Genomic DNA, 19912 nt, shown 5'->3' with positions numbered 1-19912 from the left:
TCACCCTGCTGGGTCATGTCTTTGTCGGGCTCTGGGATGGGATAACTGGTACATGATGACATTTGGGAGCTTGTTACCCAGAACAGGCCAAGGATTCTAATTTGGCTGATGCATCACGATTCTAGGGGTGCCTCTGGGAACAGTCAGATGTCACCTGCTTGCCTTTGGGGCTGCCACCCTCAGCCCCTCTCCATCTTGTAAGTTGAAGAGGGAGTGGAATGGTTTTGCAGGTTCAAACTTCAATGTGTTCAGCTTGCCTCTGTTCACTGATGAGGACCCCAGTGACAGCTCAAGCTGAGACTGAATGTCCCCAGCTGTTCTCATCCGGGGCAGTGGCCAAAGGCAGGCCCCTCCTAAGTGAGCCAGTGGGGCTTACCTGGCACCAGTTCTAGAATCCTGCACACAGAACTGGAACAGCGGCCTTGCCATCCCAGCGGGCACACAGGTCACCTGGCGTTATTTCTGATGTTTCTTACCCAAACAAGTGGGGTTTCTCTGAGGCCCCTCACTGCAGTCCTGCTTGTGACCTAACAGGAAGGTGGGTGCACCTCTGCTCCACTCCCTGGCTCTCCCCGCTCTGTTCCTTCCTCACCGCTCATCATGGGACAGGACAGGCCAGCTGGCGACAGGATGACCTGGAAGGGCACACTTGGCCACTGTGGCTTTGGGTTATTCAGCGTCCTGGGAATGAGGCATCCAGACATGGTGCTCCATCGGCCAGATGGGTTCTGGCGATTCAGAGAATTTTAATTTCAAGAGATGAGCTAGGAGCTACAGCCATAAAGTAACGATGCCTTATTTTCAGACAAATGAACGAGAACTTACATGGTGGAGCCTCACTTATATGGAACTCTAGAGACTGAGGCCTCTGCCTGGCGGAGGGAGCGTTTCTTTCTTTAATTAGAAAATACTGAGCCCACTGAACAGAAGACCAGTCCCTTACATGGACACGCACAGTAACAGAAAGGAGGTGTGTCTGTGGCTTTGGGGGCCTTGTGAGAGTAAATGTGGAACCATCAGCAGAGCCTCAGCTTCCTGTGGCAACAGGACCCCGATAATACAGACCACGACCCTCAGGCCTGGGACCTGCTGACTGTCTCCCTAAAATCTTCTTCTATTTGCTCTGCTCCTTTGCCAACCCACAGGCCTCCTTCCTGCCACCACCTCTGCCACCTGTCGGCCACCCCACCATCAGAGAGCTGCCTGAGGGGTCTTTCACAGGGGAGCCGTGTCACCTCACTCACTTCCTTCAGAACGTCCCTGCCGTTCACCGTCGCTGACAGGACAGCACGCCCACTCTGCCGGTCAGCGTGCAGGACTCCCAGCTCTGTGTGCTCCAGTTTGCTTGCGCTCACCCTCTTCCTGAAACGTTCCCCCTTGTCTCCTGGTGAACCACTTCTCTCGCAAGACGCCCCGTCCTGCTCCCTCAGATGCCCCAGGCTGACTCCCATGTTGCAGGTTACGCTGCATCCATTAGGGCAGCTCGTCTGCTTCCTCCCGTGTCCCACATGCTTCTCAGTGCACCGTGGGCCCCTTGAAGGAGCAGTTTCATCTTACTCTCACTCCATCAGCATCTTTTAATTGAACACCTAGAATGTGCCAAGTCCAGGCCACGGAGAGGTGAGCTGGCAGGCAGATAGTGATGGTCATAAAATACAACCCACTCTCCCCTTCACAGGACGAAGGGACATTCTGGCCAGTGAAACAGAGTGGAAGGCACCTCTGAAGCTGAGCTCTGGATGATGAGAAGGAAACTTCCGTCGTGCTGGGATCGGAGTGGCACCATAGCAGTTGGAGACCGCTCATGTGAAGGCCACAGGGAGGAAAACAGGAGGAGGGTTTAAATCCAGCGGAGCCCGCACAACTGGATCGTAGCGGAGAGGGCAGCATGTGCTGGAAGGTCTGAGGGAAGTGAGGGCTAAGCCACAGAGGACGCCGTGCCTGGTCCAGGCAGTTTGGATTCCATTCTGTCCTTTTGGGCCTGAGGCCTAGCACAGTACATGACACCAGTGTGACGCCCACGTCACGGGGCTCTCGCTGCCTTTGCGCCCAGTCACTTCATGTTTGGGGGTCACACTCTTGATAGATGAGGTTGTCCATGGGCTCCAGGTAGCTAAGGTGGTAATTGCCTGGCACAGCATGCCATGCGTGACAGAGGACGGCTGAAACTCCCAGGTAAAATGACAAGCAGGTACTTGTTGGGCAAACGGGTAAGCGGCCAGGCAGCTGACACACGAGGTCTGCTGGGCCCTCATCGTGCAGAAAGGCCATGAACAGAGCAGGCACCGAGGCAGGGGAAGCCAGCACAAGCAGGTGGCCTGCTCCAGGAGAGACCTGGGCCCTTGGACAGTGGGGCTCAGAGGCTGCATCATTGGGAGATCGGGCCCCTTTCTGTGGTATCAGGATGGGAACGCATAGCAGAGTGACAGGAGAAGCCTCAGCTTGCCTCTCTCCCGACGGCTCAGTGTCGTGGTTGGCAGATGCGCTGGTCCCTCCCCGGTAGGACTGGGGGCTGGGATCCAAGCCTGTGGTTGCAAGTTGCTTCCCACCCAGCTGTGCAGGAGGCCAGTGTGCAGGGGACCCGTGCTGCTTAAGTAACTGTGCCCTTTCAGTTACATAGCAGCTCCTAGATTAAGCTATAAAGCCAACCCCAACTACATGCTATTTACAAGCACATAAAATGAAGTGACAGAAAGGATTCAAAAGATGTATTGTGCACATGAATATAAAGAAGAAGAGATCATAGAATAAACATAATGCACTGTGGACATAAAAGTAAAGATATCAAAGGACAAAGACAACAATTTTATATCATAAAAGGTACCATTCATAACAAAGATATGCAATTGTTATGAACTTTTAAGCACTGAATTTAAGTGAATAAATGAATGTTAGCAATTCAAAAGATACCAAAAGAAAAAAAGTAGGAGGAGACCCAATATTTAGTATTTCTACCAGTCTTTGAAGCAAATTTTGAAGATATAGAGAGAATGAATAAATAAATGAAGAATGATTTGATATAGAAATTAATACCCTAGAAAAAATATAACCTTTTTCATGTCCATGGAAAATTGGCTAAAATCATGAAGTATTATGTCATAAATAAAACCTCTAGTATAGCAAAAGAAGACTGTATACAGGTTATATGCTAAGATCACAACATACTTACAGAAAAAGAGAAAAGGAAGGAAGGGAGAAAGGGAAGGAGGGAAGAAGGAAGGGTTAAAATATAATGGACTAGTGAAAGAAGGAAGGATGGTAGGAAGAGGTAAAGAAGAAAGAAAAAAAATGAATGAGAGAGGGGGAGGGAAGACAGAAAGGAAGGAAAGAAAGAAAGAGGAAAAAAGTAATGGTACATCAAAATAAGAAAAATATTTCATTGACTTAGCTGTATTCTTGAGCAAGTAATTTAACCTTTTCTTAAATCTATAAAATGGGAGAAATTATGAGGATTAAATAATATGGTACATTCAATATTACTTAGCACATTTCTTGATATATTGCAAATGCTCAAAAATTAACTGCGAAAGAAGAGCATATACTGAATCTCACAAATCAATTTTGTTTATCAATGTAGATGCAAAAATCTTAAGTAAAATATTAGTAAATATTAATTTAGTATCATATCAGAAGAATAACACATAAAACACAAGTTGTATTTTATTCTTATAATGCAGTAATGGTTCTATTTTAGGTTAAATATAATTATAATTCAACATACAGATATTTCAAAAATATGAATCATAAATTCAGTTAATGTTTTAAAAGCATTGATTAAAAAGTTCATTCCTGATTAAAATAAAAGGAAAACCCTCTTAGTAAACAAGGAATATATCTCTGACATCTGGAATAGATCTCTCTGAAAGCAATATCTAATATCATACTTTACAGTGAGGTATTCCCATTAATCTCTATAACAATAACTCAAAGATGGCTGTTGTAATAATTATTATCAACAATTATTCTTAAAGTCCAAAACAAAGCAATAAAATAAGAAAATGAATTGGAGTTATAAATACTGGAAAGTACTATGGGTTGAATTTTGTCCCCCCCAATTCATATGTTGAAGTCCTAACCCCCATAACCACAGAGTGTGACCTTATTTGGAAATAGAATCTTTGCAGATGATCCAGTTTATATGAGGTTATTAAAGTGGGTTCTAAGCTAATATGACAGGTGTCCTTTAAAAGAGGTCAATTTGGATGCAGAGATAGGCACACACAGAGGGAGAAGCCAAGTGAAGACGAAGGCAGAGAAAGGGGTGATGCTTCTACAGGTCAAGGAATGACAAAGATGGCCAGCATACCCCCAGAAGCCAGGGGAGAGATAAGGAACAGGTTCTTCACAGCCTCAGAAGAAACTAATTCTGCTGGTATTTTAATCTTGGACTATTAGCTTCCAGAACTGTGAGACAATACATTTCTGTTTAAGACCCCAGTTTTTGGTACTTTGTTATGGCAGCCCTAGAAAACTAGTACAGAAAACCAGAAACATAATTACTTACAAATGAACCAGATATTTTCTAAAAACTCAAGATCACCAGCTAAAAATCTAGAATGAATGAATGAATGAAATGTGATGTTGCTAGATATAAAATAAATGTACAAAAATGACAGCTTATATATAGGATAAGTAGAACAAATCTGAAAATATATTAAGAAAAAGATCTAATTTTCAGTAGTAAAAATATAAAATGAAAGTAAACATCGATTGTCTTTCACTGGGGTGTGTGTGATGGGTACAGGACATGGAGTGTTTTGTAGTTAGAATATCAGATACATAGACAGCAACGTAATAGAGCTAAAAATATAAGTCTGTGTGGAAAGAATTAGAAACCGAGTAAGATCTGTGGCAACATTTGATACATTTAGAATATATCCACATCCACACAGAAACAATATACTTTTTAAGGAACTCATGTAAACAAAAGGGTACACATTCGAATAGTCATCTCTTCCAGAGGATGGTAACTGAGGACAAAGAGGTGAATACAGGAATAAATCAAACAAGAGGTGGGGCCCTGCATGCGCCCATGATGATAAAGTGCCATCAGTTGATGGATGTGATTAACTCAATTTTTTTGCTCTTGGGGTAAAAACAGTAACACATTTAATTTTAAATGTATGCAGTCCAATCAAATCTTAATCATATCTACGTTTTTTTATATTGTTGTTGAACTTTTCAAAATGTTTCATCTGGAAAATCAGTTTGTGAGAATAGACAAGGTAGAGCAAAGACTCAGGGATCATAATGGTGGCCTTGCCCAACGTGGGAGATAGAATAATGCCCCCCCCCCCCCCGTGGGTCCAATGTAATCACAAAGTTCTTTATAAATGGGAGGCAAGAGTATCAAAGAAAGAAAAGGAGATGTAATGGGAAGCAGGGAAGAGCGGGGAAGGGATTCTGGCTTTAAAGATGGAGGAAGGGACCATGAGCCATAGAATGCAGATGCTGCTAGAAGCTGGAAAGTGCCCGGAGCCTCCAGAAGGAACACAGATCTGTTAACACCTTGGTTTTAGGACTTCTGACCCCCAGAACTATAATACAATACATTGTGTTGCTTTCTTTGTTTTGGAAGAGAACTGAAAGATTGAGAATATTCAGAGTTAAAGAAATTATGGGTAATAGATCTGCTCATGTATTACGGGTGAGAGTGGTGTTCAGTACGATCTTCTGAGGTGCTTGATAAAATGTGTCAGAATCTAAAATGAGCCTGGCAATCCCACGCTAAGCCTATGAGGATTACCAGAAAAGTGTATATCAAAATGTATGTTCAAAGTTTTTCAATTATTGTTTATAATATAGCCCCAAATTGCAAGCAACTTAAAGGTCCAACAATAAAAAATGGTAGTGCTTTAATACATACATAGACTGGAATAGCAGGAAGTAGCCAAAAATAATGACATATGTCTCTATTTATTGGTATTGACCAAATGATCTGTGATATGTACTTCAGTGAATAAGAGTTTACATATCAAAATACACAACCAACAAATCCGGTAAGTAAATGAAACATACATGACAGAAGTTTAAGAGCCTTTCTATGAAAGACTTTATGAGTCATAAAGAGTCAAAAGACGCAAAAATACACTTCATAAAAAAGGAAGCACATGGTCAGTAAAGGGCCAGAAAGCCTGGAACCTTACGAGCAATCAAAGAAATGCGGTAACAATGCGTTTCTCTTTTCTTCTGTCATGTTGGTAAGGGACAATCATTTTCCTTGGTTCACAACTCCTTGCTGATTCTAAAGTCAAATCTATTATCAAACAATGATTTAATGTCAACACAGCTGGCCTTTAATCTTAAGCTTATTCAAATTAGCATTATTAATATCACAGCTACCAGCCGTTTCCTAGCAAGCCTCCGTGGCCGCCCTGCTGAGCCCGGGTGCGCAGCCTTGGTCCAGCCTCCTGCTATAGGAAAGGCTGAGATCTTGTCGACCGGTTGGATGGAATCCCACTGAGAGCTTTCTTGAGACTATTTTAATTTGATTAATTTCTCCAATTTATAAAACTGGAAAAATTTTTTTTTAGCACAATTGCATTATCTCATGGAGCCTTTATAGCTCTGAACCACCAATATGCATTAAAATAGCCACAATGAAAGCAAACTAAATGTCTGTTGGTGGGGTCTCTGTGCTATATAGCCTTTAAAAATACTATCTACATACTTTATCTTTAGTTGTGGGACAGAACATTCTGTTCATTCAAATACAGCCATTCATCAAGGCAGAGACGCAACTCAACTTCAAAAAAGTGACCTTGCCATTGGGAGCTGGATTCTGTCCAGCAGGAAATAGAGGATATTATTGGAACGCTGGGGAGGGCTTAATAGGGAGTCATTGAAACAGATTTGTCAAAAGACAGTGTGGTTGCAGGGAAATCCATGTTCATCCTTGCACCCTGAAACAAATTCTCCTTCCGTTTGCTCTCTCATGCTGGATTCTTCTAACCGAAACTTCTTGTCCACAGAATGAGCCAAGGCATAACATACAGACTCTCCAAAATGGGGAACGTAATGATTTTATACTCAGAACAAGGTATCAATGACTGATATCAGGTCTTTTCTAGAATGGACACGAATAGGGCAGAAAGCCATGACTGCAGGAAGAAAAGATCAAAGAGAGACCAGAAAAGAATGCAGACCTATATTTATGATTTGTTCTGGTCAGAAGATAGCCAATCTTACAGAATATACAGTATATGTGAATACAGAACTAGGAAAGGCCATCATTGTCCATTCATCTATTTCAATACACACAGATTCTGACATCTATCTTTATCTTTGAAAATAAAGACGAATGTCTTGGGTGTAGCGTAGAATTTCCATTAATGGGAAACCAAAATACCTAAGCAACTGATTAGCCAAGTTTCTCCATTTTTCTTGTCTTCATTTGTCAGAGACAAATGTCAAATATTGAAAGACAAGTAAGCAAACTGTTCTCTATCGGGCAACGCTAACCCCTACAACTTCTTTTCTCAACCTCTGGTCCTACACAATCATCACTCCCCGTCACAACGCGGCATCTGACACAAAGCCCTGTTCTTAAAATTGTAGGTTTCTTACCAAGGGACCGAGATGTAAGCATTTTAGAAAACATTCAACAAAGCCTCCATTGCAAACCTTTTTCCTCCAAATTTCTTTTGGCAAAAGTCCCATGTCATGAGCTCAAAATATATTTAAATTCTAAAGCAAATTTAGTGTGCGTAACTGTCTTACATAAGGTTCCATCATAGGCATATCATATTAGAAAAATATAATTCAATAACCCCTCAGCTTTGGAAAACCATTAGGCCTATTAGTTATTTTTGAGATGTCAAGGAGACTTGGATGTGACACTGAAAAAAAGGAAATGAAAATAAAAAATGGCAATAGTCTTATAACTATGAACTTTTAAAAAATTACTCTGAAGCTGGAGAACTACTGAAAAAATAAACACACAATCCTTTTCCACGCCTTTAAAATGGGGTAAGAGACCAAGCAAGAACTACTAAGTATGCAAGGGTCAGATTTTAGACGGTGGACCCAATACACATCGATATTGCCAGAGGCTGGAGAGATTTTTGAGGTTTGTCTAGATGTGATCTGGAGTCCAATGCACATGGAAACTGGGGGCCAATGTAGACAGCACCTGCTTGAGCTCTTATAATCCCACTTCTACCTCCAACTGCTGCAAAAGTCTTCCTTATGCTGACCCAGAATCTCTCTCCCTCTCATTTTCAGCCCTGGTGCTAGTTCTGACCTGGGGGGACACTTGAGACTGGCTGTCCATGTCTCTCTGATCACACGTTTTCCTTCAGGTTAGAGCACCTTTCCTTGCTCCCTCCAGTCTGTATCCTTGGCCTGGTTGCCAGATGGCTGACCTCAGTGGCCATCGGTTTGTAATGCTCTACGTGGTGCCAGACCTGAAATTTATCAGTATAGACACACCATCCAACTCAGAGAAGAAACAGATGCTGTCACGACGCCCCCTGCCCCAAACCAATTTCTCTTTGTGCCAACAACAGTCTGCGTCTCCACAGCGATGCCTCTTTTTTGAGATGAAGCACATGTACAAGAAAGACCTTATTTTTTCTGGGAAAGTGTCAGGCTGTGGAAGAGGAAGTGGTATTTTCATGTGTTTTATCTCTGGTGAGACTCCTGCTTGTGACATGCACAATTTTTGTCACTAAGTGGAGGAAATACAGCACAGGTCTCAGAACTTACGTGCAAGTCAAGGAGCTATCATCACGGAGAGTTTCATCTGGGCTCAGGTGGCTTAAATGGTCCTTATTTCTGTGAGCAGGTGTTGGTACACAGAGGCCCTTTCCATTATGAAACAGCCTGAAATCTTGGTCAGAATTTCTGTGGAGCGGTGCAAACACTGACTCATTTCAGGGTAGCTGGTGGGACACGCAGGGGGCTGGAGGTTGACATAAGCAGCAATCAAGGTGAGAAGGTCGGGAGGGAAATGAGACACTGCTTTAGAATGTCTTCATACTTCCCATCTTGTTTCTTGATTATACAGATTCTGGCCACGTGGGTGACACTTAGACCGTCTCCTCTGTGAGGCTGCTATGTGGCATTCCTAAAGAGACAGTGAGACAAACGCAAAGAAGCAGCTCGATTAAGAGTAATAACTTCACACGGGCCAGGAGCTAGCTGTGTCCTACACAACTAGACTGAGAAGCAACGGTTTGAACCGGAGTGTGGGGGGGAGGCGGAAGAAAGGGGGGGAAACATATATATATATATATATATATATATATATATATATATATATATTAAAATAAAAAGAAGAACCTCTTAAAAAAAAAAAAGTGACCAAAAACTGACCAGGGTTGATGCAGCAGTTGTGACACTGCAAGTGTAAATAGTGGAGGATGGGCAGTGAGGTCAGTGGGAGAGTCCTTCCATCAACTTCCTATCAGAACCTTGCTAGAAAATTCTATCTTGTCTTGGTCCAGAGACCTTCAACACGTGCAGAAAAATGCTCCAAATGAAACTGAAGGACTGACAAAATTTCAAAGAAAGGTGACAGACCTGAGAGGTAATGAGCCTGGAGAAGGAAGGCCTAGGCTTCGGACTATCTGGAAGGGCTGTGTTCCAGGATGGAAAATACCAGAAGGGTGTGCGTGCTCCCTTGTCTGCCCATTCATTTAACCAGTACCTCTTAACCCCTCATGTGTGCCCAGTCGTGGGGAGGTCCCCGGACACACAGTGAGCAAGAGGAAGGGCTCTGCTCTCAGAGGTGCTATTGGGTTGGGGGTCAGCGTGAGCTGTGAGGAAGCATTTCCTGAAAGTGAGGGTGGGGAGCGGAAGAGGCTGGGAGAGATGGGGGTAGTTGGCAGGACAAAACGTGGAACCTAACTATCCAGTTCAAGATTTCAGGAGCCCCTTGATTCCACGATAAAATCAAAATGACATTCAAATTTGGGGACGTCTTTATGTCCAAAGACCTCAGTGGAGGCCATTTTGGGATGCGTGGGCATTGAGTCTCACTTTTAATCCACAACCTGAAATATCACAATCTCAGTGACTTCTGAAGGGAGACTGTGTTTGTCAGTGACGTGGGGGTACACCAAGGTGGAGACTTGGGGGAATAAGGAGGGAATAGTGTCACCAGGTTTGCTGTCACCTCCCCCTTGAATTGGGGGTCCTCTCTCAGGAGTACATGTTCACTCATCCCGTACATCTTGGGCCATTCCTCTTGTCGGAGAAGGTAAGACTTCAGAAGAAACATTCAGGGGGTCCCCTCCTGTCCTAGCTATCAGTTGTAACCTTTGTGTCTAGGTGAAGCACCTCTGTAATTTTCAGTTTATCTACTCGGCTTCACCCAGCAGCTTATCCTGAGCAGCCTCACGAGACCAGTCAATGGAGACAGGATGTGGCTGCAGGAACATTCTAGATTGCTGTCTGGGCAACTGACTCAGTTTCCACTGGCACGCATGGTCGTTTTCCTTGGCTCCTGTACGTTTCTACTTTGGTGGCTTTTGCCTGTCCACAGCTATGGTTGTCTGAGTGCTTTTTACATAAGAAAAGACACACCAGTGCCTATCTGCTCCACTGCAGGCCTCTGACACCATGGCAACCAAAAGCTCCTGGTCCAATTCAGTTACTTCCCACAGGGAAACAGATCACGTGGGGCTCCAGGAGCATCTTCAGGTCCAGGTCCTATGGGTTTTATCCCACCTCTATCTTCCCCCAGCGACAGTGGAGTGTGTGGTTGTAGGGCCAGAGGGGAGGTTGGAGAGGAGACATACAGGAGAAGCATGTCCCCACAAAATCTGCTCCCTTCCCCCATGCAGGTGGCCCCTGGGGACTCTCCACAGACCCCCCTGGGGCTCTGCGCTATTCAATGTGCAAACCATGGGGTCTGATGATTTCTTTGTTCCTCAGCTAAGTGTTTAGGAAAACGCACTGCCTGGTATGAAACCATCTGAACCCAAACAGTCCTGGTTAGGATTTATCCGTCCCAAAACATTACTGGTGGAGGCAACCCCTAGCAGGGCCGGAAATTGGTGTGTCTGTGGATAACAGGCTTCAAATGTACCTCCTGGTACCAGCACTGGCTATACCAACGAGAAGAAACAGCCCTCCTCTACACTGTCCCGTCTGCCCGGGCTGGGGCTGAGGGGAGTCACCATGCAGTGTAGACAGTCTTCTCAGAAAGGGCTCCGGCCCCATCCCACACTTCTCCTACCTCACTGTGCCACTGCTGCCTTTTTATCATGTCTCCTGAGCAGGGGTGTCCTTGGTCTGAATCTACAATGTCACTATGAAACATTCAACGTGACCAATGGCCATCACATCCACTGCATGTCGACAGAAACAGGAACCTTGTCTGATGTGCATTTTTGCAAAGAATTTCTTTTTCATCAGCACCAGACAGTAACACTGTGCCCCGCCCTTGATTTGTGCAGTGGCTTGAAGAGTTTTGTAGTGAGAGGCCTCTGTCCATAGTGACACTTGGAGAAGCAGCTAGAAGATGTGGGCCGGTCTGTTTCCTGGGCTCGAGGAGGCCGGACCTGGATGGCAGCCCGTCTTCCTGTGGAGGACGCATGGCCCGCTCTGGCATTGGGTGCCCTCTGCTGCAAAGATGGTCGAGGAAGTGTGCAAAGGTCCCAGCTGAGTTCAGAGTGCCTCGGAGGCAGGGACTTCACCCTGCACACATGTGGCCTTTCAGTGGGTGCACAAATACCGTGTTTCCCTGAAAATAAGACCTAGCTGGAGAGTCAGCTCTAATGCGTCCTTTGGAGCAAAAATTTTACTGTAAGACTGGGTCTTACATAATATAATATAAAACCGGTCTTATATTAATTTTTGCTCCAAAAGACATTAGAGCTGATTGTCTGGCTAGGTCTTATTTTCGGGAAAACACAGTAGTGTGGCTTTCACCACCAACAAAGGGCAGATAGGAGGTAAGGAGACTCCAGAAAAACACAATCTCAGCTATCAGGTCATAGCAATGTGAGGGTGCCAGGGAGAGAGAGGCTGAGATGCCGGGCTGAAGGGCCTGGGGGCTGGTTCTGTCTAACGTCCAGACTGGGCGAGGGTGCTGCTGAGGCCACACAGCTAATTGATGCAGAGTTAGGACAGGCCAGACTCCGCTGGCATCATCCTCCACCACAGGCGAGACAGAAAGAAAAGATGTGACCTTCTCAAGGCCACAGAAACGGGTGAAGGGCAATCCCAAGGCCGGCCACCACTCTGGTCTTGAGTGCGGGCTTCCCCCGGCATGCTAGCTGTGCCAGGTACAGGCTACCCTAGGTCTGCAAATAACTGGTGACGTCGAATGGCAGAGGACAAGAGGAAAGGTGAAAGAGGAAAATGGAAGGAAGCCACAGTGGGGACGTGGTGGCGTGGGAGGCAGAGCAGTAAAGCACATACCTGTCTTTAAAATGTTACAGGTGCTGAAGCGTCCCACTCGTAGACCCCTTTTCAAACGTGTCGCCCACCTGCCTGTGTACTGCTTGGCCTTCATCTTTACATTCAAATTCTAGCCTGGATGGAGCCTCCTCAGTGAAGTCTGGAAGCACGATGGACTCACAAAGGGTGCATTCAGCCCAGCACGGCCACCACGCATCTAATCCCTTCCTCAGGTCAGAGGTGCTTTGCCCGCCATTCGAATTCGTGTTGGTAGAGTCGGGGCTTTCTTGTGAGCAGAAAAATGGGTACTTAATTTGTCACCAAAGCTGGAATCCTTCCCCCTCCCCCCGCACATAAATCCTGCCAATTAGGTTAATAATAGAAGTCGACTTCATCATGAAATGAAACCTCCCCCAACACTTAGGACTCTGCAGCAGCCTCGTTGTCTAATTGTATTAATAAAGTTTCTAGCAACATAATTTTGGGGATCAATGCAGCTAGGCCTGCCAATCAAACTTTCCTACCCACTGAAAAGGTGCTAGACTTCTTAGTTGCTTTGTGATGGACTAAGGAAAGGCTGCATTGCCCCCAGAAGATTAAATCTTTAATTTCACATTATTTCCAGCTATGTCTATAGAACAAAGTGGGCTTTACCTGTTGAATATGGGGCTTATGTGACTTGAAGCCCTCTTGAGACTAAGAGGCGGCCGTGAACGGTCTCTGAGGTTTAAGCTGAGGGGAATTCTAAAGGGATTACCGCTGCATTTTCCATAAAATGAAAAATAAAAACAGACTTAGGCAATGCATGATCATAACTGCATTCCTGCTGGCTGCAGGGTCCCATTCGCACCCCACTTGGGGGCCTGGCGGGAAGGTCTGTCAGAGGCACCCACACTTGTAAGGATTTGTGCAGAGCCGACTTACAATGAAGTGAGGGCTGAATGCTTTGGAAAGACTGGCTATTAGGAAGGGGGAAAAAAAGAAGAGAAAGATACTCTTGCACTTTCTCGGGGCCAAAGGTGAGCTATGCGCACATTATTTTGACATCAGTGAGATATCTTTTGTGCGGGGTGCTAACCTGCCCTGACCAGAGCGGGGTAATTCTCTCTGTGAATAAAGTAAGGACAAAACTTCCTGGGAAGGTTTTCATGCCTGATGAACTATGCGGGGTGAATAAAAGGGACATCGTCCTAAGACCAGAAGAAGACAGGCACCCAATTAAAATCCTGCCATCCGCACTAATCAGCTTAGAGACTCAACTAAAACAAAAGTGCTATTAAAACTGTGACAGCACTCGAGAGGCTGTTTCGAAAACTCAGCGATGCACGTGGTATATAAACACTGGCTCTCTGTATGTCATAGGTGTACCTTCCTTTGTAAAGGGACGACGGAAACAGTGAAGGAGATTAAAATACATTGCAGATGAAATATGGACTTGGAATAACATAATGTAAAAAAAAACAAAAACACATGAACTGTTATTTTCAAGTCCCAGGACCGTGTCTAACCTCGTCCTCTCTTCCCCATGGCAACATCTCTCATGCAGTGTGTTGCTGTGGTCTCTGGTAAGGCACAGACCATCTCAGGTCCTCGGATAACATTAGCCACTTCTAACATTTTATGATGAGATTTGAAATTACAGGTGGTGACCCAAGGGTATCAAAAACCACCTGGAGAGGGATGGTGTAGATGCCTGATCACTGCACTGTACACCTGAACCTGAAGCTGAACAATAATGAATGCCAACTATAATTTTGTATATATATACATAGTTACAAGAAGTGGAGCACAGCATTAGGCATAGAGACAGTGGAAATGTAACGGCTGTGTGCGATGTCAGAGGGAGAGTAGATGGGGGAGGGGGTTATCACTGTGTGAGGGACATAAATGATAAGTGTTTAACTATTACATTGTTTTGTACACCTGAAACTAATTTTAAAAAAAAGCCCTGGAGAGGAGCCTGGAGCTCAGGAACCCCCTTTTGGAGCATATGCTCCCCTTTGAGTAGATGGTATATTTTTTGTTGCCCCATAATACACAGCAGTGGTTCTTGACTTTGGCTTTACAGTAAAAAACACTGGGGTGGCTTTTGAAAACTGCTTAGACCTGCACCGCATGCCGATGGATTCTGACCCACTTAATCCAGTTGAGGCCCAGGCTTCGGTATTTCTGAACAGTTTTCCAGGTGATTCTAATGTGCGACCAAGAATAAAAGCACTGAGCTAGAGCTTTTTAATGGCATCCCATGTCCTCAGGTGATGCCATTTACCTCTTTATGTTGACGCTGGTGGCGTGACCCCAAATGTGTCCCGTACCAACTAGAAAGGCTTCGCGTAACAAATGGCAGAACAGTAGCTTCTGTGACCTGAGCATCTGATACGAGGCCCGTGGTGCTAGACGGTGTCCACACAACCTGATCTAAACCCCATGAAGCTCTGCAGGCCATCACTGCTCACCCAGTCTACAGGGGGCCAGGAGGCTCAGCGGGCCTAAGCAAGCTGCCGCCCCAGGCAGAGCCGGGGACTCGAGCTCTCTGCGTGGACCCCAGGCCACAGCTTCCAGCCTCAAGCCTGCGCTGCTCGGTCAGTTCCTATGAATCTGCCTGTAGATGGGACCAGCTCAAACGGGAGGCTTGGGCCAGAGGCACCTTTCAAGGGGCATATCAGACTCTCCAGAAAGCTTTTCAAGTGACACTTTCTCAGGTCCCTGCTGGCCCACTGCTCAACAGTGAACCCCATGCTGTGGGCAGGGAGAAGAGGGCTGAGTGTTTAACAGATTCAGAGTTCAGATGTGCAAGATGAAAAGTTCTGAAGCGCTGAGTCATAACAATCTGAGTATACTTGGCACTACTGAGCTATACATACTTAAGAATGGTTACAATGCTAAAATTTCAAGTGCTTTTCACTAATATTAAAACAAAAAGTTAACAAATTGCTGACATGAGCCGCTGTAGCTTTTGGGGTATGACTTAGCATCAGATGTACTGGGGCGGAACAAGGGATGAGCACACAGTCCTAAATACACTGCACAATGAACTGAAAAACGATTGACATTTCAGTCTGCAATAAACATATTGTAAATGCATCTCCAGGAGGTTTCATTTTATAGGCGTTCAGATTGACAAACTATGTTGTTTACAGTACCTGCCTATTATCCATGACAATGATAGGAAGCAAGGAGCTCCAGCCCTCAGCAGCCCGGTATCCTATCCACACAGAAGCCCAGTCTTTTCTCCCCACAGCAGTCTGGTCTCCTCTCCCCTCAGCATCATGGTCTCCTCTCCCCTCAGCATCATGGTCTCCTCTCCCCTCAGCGTCATGGTCTCCTCTCCCCTCAGCGGCCTGGTCTCCTCTCCCCTCAGCGGCCTGGTCTCCTCTCCCCTCAGCGGCCTGGTCTCCTCTCCCCTCAGCATCATGGTCTCCTCTCCCCTCAGCGTCATGGTCTCCTCTCCCCTCAGCGGCCTGGTCTCCTCTCCCCTCAGCGTCATGGTCTCCTCTCCCCTCAGCGGCCTGGTCTCCTCTCCCCTCAGCGGCCTGGTCTCCTCTCCCCTCAGCGGCCTGGTCTCCTCTCCCCTCAGCATCATGGTCTCCTCTCCCCTCAGCGGCCTGGTCTCCTCTCCCCTCAGCGTCATGGTCTCCTCTCCCCTCAGCGGCCTGGTCTCCTCTCCCCTCAGCGTCATGGTCTCCTCTCCCCTCAGCGTCATGGTCTCCTCTCCCCTCAGCGTCATGGTCTCCTCTCCCCTCAGTGGCCTGGTCTCCTCTCCCCTCAGCGGCCTGGTCTCCTCTCCCCTCAGCGGCCCGGTCTCCTCTCCCCTCAGCGTCATGGTCTCCTCTCCCCTCAGCGTCATGGTCTCCTCTCCCCTCAGCGGCCTGGTCTCCTCTCCCCTCAGCGTCATGGTCTCCTCTCCCCTCAGCGTCATGGTCTCCTCTCCCCTCAGCGGCCTGGTCTCCTCTCCCCTCAGCGGCCTGGTCTCCTCTCCCCTCAGTGGCCTGGTCTCCTCTCCCCTCAGCGTCATGGTCTCCTCTCCCCTCAGCGTCATGGTCTCCTTTCCCCTCAGCGGCCTGGTCTCCTCTCCCCTCAGCGTCATGGTCTCCTCTCCCCTCAGCGGCCTGGTCTCCTCTCCCCTCAGCGGCCTGGTCTCCTCTCCCCTCAGCGTCATGGTCTCCTCTCCCCTCAGCGGCCTGGTCTCCTCTCCCCTCAGCATCATGGTCTCCTCTCCCCTCAGCGTCATGGTCTCCTCTCCCCTCAGCGGCCTGGTCTCCTCTCCCCTCAGCGTCATGGTCTCCTCTCCCCTCAGCGTCATGGTCTCCTCTCCCCTCAGCGGCCTGGTCTCCTCTCCCCTCAGCGGCCTGGTCTCCTCTCCCCTCAGCATCATGGTCTCCTCTCCCCTCAGCGGCCTGGTCTCCTCTCCCCTCAGCGGCCTGGTCTCCTCTCCCCTCAGCGGCCTGGGCTCTTCTCCCCTCAGCGTCATGGTCTCCTCTCCCCTCAGCGTCATGGTCTCCTCTCCCCTCAGCGGCCTGGTCTCCTCTCCCCTCAGCGGCCTGGTCTCCTCTCCCCTCAGCGTCATGGTCTCCTCTCCCCTCAGCGGCCTGGTCTCCTCTCCCCTCAGCGGCCTGGTCTCCTCTCCCCTCAGCGGCCTGGTCTCCTCTCCCCTCAGCGGCCTGGTCTCCTCTCCCCTCAGCGTCATGGTCTCCTCTCCCCTCAGCGTCATGGTCTCCTCTCCCCTCAGCGTCATGGTCTCCTCTCCCCTCAGCGGCCTGGTCTCCTCTCCCCTCAGCGGCCTGGTCTCCTCTCCCCTCAGCGGCCTGGTCTCCTCTCCCCTCAGAGGCCTGGTCTCCTCTCCCCTCAGCGTCATGGTCTCCTCTCCCCTCAGCGGCCCCGTCTCCTCTCCCCTCAGCGGCCCGGTCTCCTCTCCCCTCAGAGGCCCGGTCTCCTCTCCCGTCAGAAGCCCGGTCTCCTTCTCCCTCAACGGCCTGGCTTCCTCTTCCTCGCCTTGTTAGCATCCCAGCCTCTCGCCCCACGGGGTTCCTCTCCCTGGAACTGGGCGCATACAGTTTGCAGTGCCCACCTGTGCAATGACACTCGTGCTGACTGATCTGAGGACTATATCTGCATGATTGTTAACTGGCATTTGATGAGGGCAGAGGAAGACTCAGACTTCCAAATATAGAGCACTTTCTATGTCTTTCTCTCTCTGGCCCTTCGAAGCAGTGACTGTTGACCTACTAATCGATGTGGCACAACTTCTACAACATGGGGTGTCTGCTGTTTTCCCAAAAGAAGGTGTGATGGTATACATCCCTCATGTGTCAGAAATCATGAGAAGAGCTTTCTTCTCCGTCTAAGGGAGAAGAACGATGCCACTATGTTTGATGACCGATTGGAAAGTTATTGTCTTCTTGCTCCACAGAGTTGCTGCCATCTGGGCAGACCAGTCTGGGCAATATTTATTTTATTGTGCTGTAAACGATATAGCAGGTGATTACATTTTTAATAGATTAAAGGCATTTTTGTCATTTTTAATGTCTTACTACTAGTGCTTTATAAAAAGTATGTGAGATTATGTTGACATACGTTTTACAACAAGAGCGGCCTCAGTGGTGTTTAATGGATAACTTATTACCAAGAAAGAATTCTTTAGGCTCGCTTTACCTCTCAATTGGTGGTGCTATCTGTGAGCATTTTTCCTGCATACAAAACAGTGAGAAATAATGAGAAAGACAAATCATAATAATAAATATTTTGCTGCTTGACCAGGAAGCTTAATAATCACTATCAGAATCAAGAAAGGTGTCTCTTGTGATTAAGGGAGAAATAGAACATGGTTTTGAAAAGCATTCCTTAAGGTATAACTACATAAAAGCAAATTGATATTACTTACACAAAGGTTACAAAATGTATTTATGCAGTTTTTATAAGATGCAGTAAATTCACATCGGCTCAGACCTGAAATAAGAAATGTTATTACCATACTGACAAGATGTCTCGAATTTAAGAAGAAAAGTGACACCTAAAATTGAGTTCATTTCCCTTCATGTGCCTTAAGGAAAACGGGCACGTGCACCTTTTCGTCTCCGATGGAGCTGCCCAGGCAATCAGACGGTGTCAGGTGGGGCGCCTCCTCCGCCCCTCTTCCCCTCAGGTGCGTCCTCACGCTTCCTGATTACATGCCTGCATCTAGGTCAGAAGGTAGAGACACATCCCCTTAGAGAAAAAGAATGACACGTTTCAGTGAGTCTGGTGGGTTGTCTCCCAGGCCTTTCTGACAGGCAGAAACGCAGCCCCTCTGCCGTCGTCTCTGCCCTCCCACAGTGTGATTCGGAAGTCCCTTCCCTTAATGTTCCCGGTAAACAGAGGAAGTCCGGTTAACTTTGATTTCAGATCAACAACGAATATTTTTTCAGTATACACCCCATGAAATAGAAAACATAAACAATTCCAGGAGGCAGGATCAATATGGATAATTTTCATATCCCCAAGAAGATTGTAAGCACCTGGAGGGTCGGCCCCGGGACATCACCTGCAGCCCCTGCAACACCCTGCACAGTGCAGGAACCCAGCGCAGGTGTGGACAGCGCAGGTGTGGATACAGCGCCGGTGTGGACACCACAGGTGTGGACAGCGCAGGTGTGCCGTTATCGGATTGGATACTACGGGGCTAACCACGGCAATTCCGCAGGCCCTCACCGTGGAAAGGGCTGTGATCTGCATCCGTGGAGATAGAAGAGGGTCAGTTCTACCATCCTTCCCTGTTGGTCCAGGAGCTGCACCTCCCTGGATGGCCAGCGAAACGTAGGTGTGGAGGTGGGAAGCCAGGTTGTGTGCCTGTGGCCTGGCAGAGGCACGTTGGAGAGATGTGTGCAAGATAAACACGCCTCTCGAGATCAGAGACGCGCCACTCGAGTGAGGGCGGTGAATCGCCGTGGATTAGGGAGCAGATGAGTGATTGCTGGGCAAAGAGCCAGGCGTGAGGCTAGACGCACAGAGCTTGTAGATTGCCATTTGTGGATGACTCTGATTGATTTAAACGGAGGGGAAATCAACTGATTTCTTGAGAGCAGCAACTCTAATGTATGCTTAATTTGGGCTCCCTGCGAAGCAATTTGCCCCATGCTCCCAGCCGGTGTGGCCACCCTGGGGTGCAGGCGGCTTGTCTCTGGCTGCTCTCTCTTCTCTCCTCCTGTGCTCCGTCCTGGCTGGGCCCCTCGCCCAGGGACCCTTCTGCGCACCGCTGAGGCCCACCTGGGCTCCTTCTCAGGCAGAGCCTCCCTTGTACCTCAGACCAGTCCTGATTCCCCTCTGCCCTCCCCCTGCCTGTGCCTTGGGGCTCATGCTCCTGCCAGGACTGGTCTGATAACTACTTCAGTTCCTTACTGTCTGATTATGGCCCAAGGAGCTCTCCACACCAGGGGCCATTTTCATGTTGTCAGAGAGCACTTCCAGGTACACTGTGGGGCCTGGGCCACAGGGACACCTTGCCTGTGCACCTTTGTACCCCACAGGAGGGGGCAGCTTGCTTGTGCTCCAGAAATAAGACCATGGCTACTTTGGTGCCACTGTTCAC

General features: G+C 47.5%; 1 long non-coding RNA gene across 1 annotated transcript in view; it reads right to left on the bottom strand.

The window, feature by feature from the left end:
* LOC141567545 (uncharacterized) overlaps nt 1–18296 on the bottom strand; it is a 35301-nt gene extending 17005 nt beyond the window's left edge. The window contains exons 1-3 of the long non-coding RNA XR_012490271.1: nt 18230–18296; nt 12370–12630; nt 8707–9067 (exon numbers count right to left, since the gene is read on the bottom strand). This is a non-coding gene — a long non-coding RNA (uncharacterized LOC141567545). The remainder of the gene's footprint in view (nt 1–8706; nt 9068–12369; nt 12631–18229) is intronic.
* Nucleotides 18297–19912: the final 1616 nt, after the last annotated feature.

Source organism: Rhinolophus sinicus, linkage group LG11, assembly GCF_036562045.2.
Source record: "Rhinolophus sinicus isolate RSC01 linkage group LG11, ASM3656204v1, whole genome shotgun sequence".
NCBI classification, from domain to species: domain Eukaryota; kingdom Metazoa; phylum Chordata; class Mammalia; order Chiroptera; family Rhinolophidae; genus Rhinolophus; species Rhinolophus sinicus.
The sequence above is the reverse complement of the archived record's forward strand: the minus strand, read 5'-3'. Positions and strand labels throughout refer to the sequence as shown.